This window comes from Mirounga angustirostris, unplaced genomic scaffold, assembly GCF_029215605.1.
Source record: "Mirounga angustirostris isolate CCGP_5_RB_7025 unplaced genomic scaffold, mMirAng1.0.hap1 SCAF_14, whole genome shotgun sequence".
Lineage (NCBI taxonomy): Eukaryota > Metazoa > Chordata > Mammalia > Carnivora > Phocidae > Mirounga > Mirounga angustirostris.
The window spans coordinates 91686029-91691595 of record NW_026991722.1 but is presented as its reverse complement, the minus strand read 5'-3'; positions in this window follow the sequence as shown (position 1 = coordinate 91691595).

Sequence of the window (5567 nt, the reverse complement as noted above, 5' to 3'; positions counted from 1 at the left end):
AAGAGTTCTTCAGGGCATCAGCACAAAATGGACATATTCTAGGATATAAAAATGCTCAGTGATATGTGCAAAAGATTACACTTTGGAAAAATTCACTAGATACGTAATTGTCATAATATCTGTACATTCAGTTGATTTGGTAATATAGAAAAATTAATAAATTTTATAGACAACAATAGTGAATAACATGAGATTTTTCTCTAAAATTTAGATATATCTAAATAAAGTGGGTGGTTTTTCTATATCTGTGTCATATATTTCTTTTTGGGATTTTCCCCCAGGCTTTAGCAATTGCAGTTAAGGAAATAATATAATAACATCATCAATATGATCAACCTAAATATGATAAAATAATAAAATAAAATAAGATCATTTTCCCACCATAAATTCTTGTTCATTATGTCTTGCTTCCTAGCAAGATCAGTATTTTAAAGTCCTACTGCAGATATTTTGACTGCCACTTTAGACCAGACTAGAAACTCACTTCTCAAACTCCCCTTCATATACACTTGTATCAACTCAGCAAATGTCCCCAGACTTGTTGCTGGATCTTTTGGAAATGATCCAGGATCTTCAGTAAAGAATGCAAGGTCTTTAGTAAAGAATGCAGTAAATAAACCCCTGTTGCCCTCAGGTCCTCTCTCCTCATAGCATTCACACAGAACTTTCACACAGTCAACCAATGGCTTAAATCCTTCAGTTGTTCCTAACTTCTTTTGCAGAAACTATATCACATTAGCCCCACTGAGATGCCCTTTCATGTGCTGGTCACGCCTAGCTGCACACCCACCTGCGGCCCCTGTCCTGGTCCTCAGTGCCCTGGCCTCATCACTCTTCTGTCCTTGGACCCCCCTGAGCTCCTGCCCCTCCCATGGCCCCCACACCAGCTTCTCTGTCTGTTGGCAGTAGCTGGGCTCATCCCCTGGTCCGAGTGAGGGCACACACGTTGGCACAATGGAGTATCACGTAATAGCAGGACTCACATACATCATGCCTGGTAGGGACAGACACATATGTACTGTGGACGTATCTGATGTTGCACAAAATTATACAAAATGGACACTGCACCCATCCCCCTACCACAGCCATCATCAATACGAGTGAGATATTTGATGAGAACAATCCCTAAGCAGCACATAAGTAATCAGTCGTATATTGCCTCCCTTCATCTACTTCTCCCTGGCAGAACCATCTGTACTGTGAACATGGAGCCCACACACCCGTCATTCCTGCATCATGAGGTTTTCTGCCAGGACCTTTGTGGGATTTGTGGCTGAGGAGTTGATACTGGACTTCCACAGACCACAGAGTTGATTTTGAGCTCTGTATTTAACACATTTGGACAACTGATCATCTCACAGTCCCTTAGTCAAGAGAGCTCTTGGCAGGAATTCATCCAACTAAATCATATTCTCAGTTTCTTTGAAATCTCGTGTGTCTCCTCTCCTTAACATTTACTCCACCATCTACCTGTTCCCTGTGATTTCTTTACCCAAGACTAGAGGCCATTAAGTCCTTCTTCTCTGTATATACACACAATTATTCGCCCTTATAAAAGGAGGAAGTCAAATCTAGAGAACATTATGTGAAGTGGGATAAGCCCGTCCCTGAGGGCAAATCCTACCTGATTACCCTCACAGTGAAACTCAGAGGAGCAGAGAAGAGAAGGGTGGTTGCCACGACTAGGGTAGGGGAAATGGCAAATATCTGTTCAGTGAGTATAAAATTATAGTTTTGCAGGATAAATAAGCCTCAGAGAATTGTGAGACAACATAGCCTCTCTAGCTTATAATACAATATTGTGTGCTTTAAAATATGTTAAGGAAATAGATCCCATGTCATGTGGTGAGGGAGAGAGGAGCCCTAGTCTTGATGCAGGGAGTCTATTTTGGGTGCTGAGGGGAATACAATCATTGCTTTCATAACAAATTACATAATTGATTTGACTCTTCAAAAAGTGTCAAGCATATACAGAATTGTTTGGAGATAGAAAACTTGGGGTCACTACTTGGCAAAAGAAGGATGAGGACCATCCATGAGTCCTTGTATCCAATCAACAAATCTGGTGGATGGGGCATCAAGAGGGAAGCAGAGTCACTGGGGGAGAACGTGTGGAGTGAGAAGACTGGGGAAGCCACATCACTGAGGGGCACGTGGAAGAGACTCAAACCTAGATGAGAGGGTAAGAGCGCCCCACTGTTATTTGTCGCTTTAATTGTTCACCTATTATCACAAGTGATTTCTTTCTACATCTGCTTTGGTGTCAAAGTGACAAGGCAGGAGGCTGGGTGCGAGGAATAGCACCTCCGCTATTCAAGTGAGGACGGGCAGGAGAATATTGGTGAACATGAAAGGAAGTACATTTTTCTCTCTCCCTTTCCCTGCTGATATCTTCATTTCTTTAAATCCCTGTTCCTCCTCACTTACTACAATCATGGATCCCATTATCATCATTGTAATCCATCCTTTGTAACTGCACCATGGTTAGTCCCACTCACCTCACTAACCCACCCACCCATCCAATCCGCCAGGATGCTCTCTCTCCACTTGAACCTCCAGCTGAGTGTGGCTATAGGTGCACGTGGCCATGCTGACTGCTCCCCTGTGAATGCGTGAGACCCCTCTAGGATGTCCCTAGTTCAGACACTGTGTGAGCCTTCATTTCTCACATCCTTCTCTGTAAAGCATGGTTATGTCCTTTCTTTTCTGCAACATGTGGCCAAGTTCCCTCAATTTCCTTGAAGTTATGAAGTATCTTCCAACCACTCCAAATAGGAAAATAGAAGCGAGAAGATGAGCTGCATGAAATCACCTACTACCTATTGACATATTTGTAGTTTGTTTCCTTATTCAAGACACAAATCAGATGTTCACCATGTTTTCAAATGTGTTTCATGGGGCACCTGGGTGGCCCAGATGCTTAAACATCTGCCTTTGGCTCAGGTCATGATCCCGGGGTCCTGGGATGGAGCCCCACGTCAGGCTCCCAGCTTGGCGGAGAGTCTGCTTCTCCTTATTCTTCTGCCTCTCCACCAGCTTGTGCTCTCTCTCTCTCTCTCAAGTGAATAAATGAAATCTTTAAAAAAAAACAAAACAAAAATATAAAACAAATGTGCTTTCATATTCTTCAGGGAATATTATGATTTCCTATAGCATACAGATTGCACACATCTCAGGATGCTTCCTCTCAGGGTAACAGCACTCCCACTGGTCTTAAGGGTGAGCTTGTTTCAAGCTTATGCACTCTGTTTGCTGACCTAAGTCCCTTGGTTTCTAGCAGAACTACCGGAATTTCCTTGACATTTGTAGACTGCTGGCTTGAAGGAGTTAACACCTGACCACACTGGAAGCCGCTGTCAAGGATGCCAGCAAGTCTGTTCATGGTCATGTCCACATAGGACTGACAGGACTGACACCCTGAGCACCTGGTTCTCCTGAACAGAGCCCCCAGCCTCGCCTGCACCTCCCCCTGTAACACCTTCGGGTGGCACCTGGTCCGGGAAGGTGGTCTTTGAGGCGTTTGTCCACCATCTTCGCAGGGTGCTGGCTTCCTGAATAAAGCACCTTCTTTTGCCCACCATTTGCCTCTTCACTATTGATTTTCCAGTGGTGAACAGCCCAACGTGAGCTCAGAACCGGTTCTCTGTCCAGTAACATGAGGATTTTTATTTGTTGGCAATATTAATAGTATCATTTTCATTAATTTTAACTTACGAAAATAATTATAGTTTTCTTTTACTTTATTTTTTAAACATTTACTTATGTATTTGACAGAGAGAACAGAAGTAGGCAGAGAGGCCCGCAGAGGGTGGGGGAGACAGAAGCTCCCCACTGAGCAGGGAGCCTGATGCTGGGCTTGATCTCAGGACCCTGGAATCATGACCTGAGCCTAAGGCAGATGCTAACCGACTGAACCACTCAGGCGCCCTATTATTTTAATTACTACTGAAATAATGGAAACTTTTACATATTTCTAAAGATTTTCCTGAGTTATCTTATCAGTGAATCATTTTTAAACGAAATACCTTGAACCTCCTATAACCAGAACAATTAGGGGTCCCTGTAGAAAAAAGAAAAAAAAAGGAGAGACATCTCTCCTGACCTAAAAGCTGCCATCTTAGGCCCCCAGGTTTTTTCCATTATCTGTGCCCTCAGGATCTACTTGCCCAACACACATCTTCCCAAACCACCTAGGAAGTGTTTGAACAAAGAAATGCAACAACCACAGTGGGTAAGGATTTTAAGGGAACAAAGGGAATGCAAAATCTCGCAGTCTCTACCAGACCAGGACTTAGTGCAACCACATCAGAGACAATAACTCGGTGGTAAACTCCCAGGACTGTGTCAAAAGTGAAGACTAACCGGACACACATTCTTGAGTTCTTTTTGCAGGATGAAACCATTCCCCACAGGGTTAGTGAGGTTAAAACTGTCACCAGCAAGACCCCCAGGGAAACCCCTTCTTCTTCACAGGAATGTTAACCTTGCATTTCAGAGGCAAACAGCACGAATGATCCCGCAGCCGAGATGGGTTTGAGCTCCTGCACCAACTCGTCCTGCGCAGAAGGACCATGGTGGGTCCTCCGGTGACTCTGCCTCTTATAATGTTAACTCTCGGCCCTGGGAGGAGCACAAGCTTCAGGAACCCACCACAGGACACAGCACAGCTGGTGTTCTCAGTCCCCCTGCACGACCCTGTGCCCACCTTTACCTGGGATGACAGGACTCCCCTTTGTGACCGGTCAGCCTAACCCTGAATAACAGCACCCGCTCACCCCCCTCAGGGAGCCACAGCTTGGGAAATTCCTCCCCTGATCCCCTTGTTTGCTGCAGAGCATGTTTCCTCTGTGTGATGTCACCTGGGGTAGCCTCTCCCTGAACCTCACCAAGCACACACCTCAGGGTAGTTCTGGGACCCCTGCACCTAATGTATTTCATGCCATCACTGGAAAACCTGGCTCCTTCTCCCTACTGTCTTCCTGTGATTTTAGCCCCATTTATCGAATGTATTTGTAAGAAATTGCAGACAAATATTAATTGATAACCGTCATAGCAATTAACGATGTCCAATCATTTTCCCATTTATATCTGTGTTAGATGCAAGTAAAAAAGGAAATAAGGTACTTAATTTTAAAAGTATCTATATCTAACAGTGGCCTTTATTATGATTTTTTTTCATAAACAAATTTTTCATGAAAAATTCTGGGTAGCTGAGGTGATATTCACCGACAAAATTTGAAAAACCCATTATGTCTCTTAAAAACACCTGCACAATTAAGAAGACAGAGGAAACTATGCAAGACTCACACCCTATTAACACATAAGACAGATTATGTACCAACTTCACACAACCTGTATGAAAGTAAATTAACAAATAAATAGAACACTAATGAGTGAATCCAGACACCCTGGCTCCCAGGCTCAGACTACAAGCCATGAGCTTCAGTGGAAAGAAAAGTCGGTTCCAGAGAAGTCTGTGGGGCACAGTAGGGGAAGCTAGCAGCGGCCTGAACCACCATCCGAGGAGAGAGTCCCTGAGTGTGATGCCACAGGACAGCCAGGGGGAC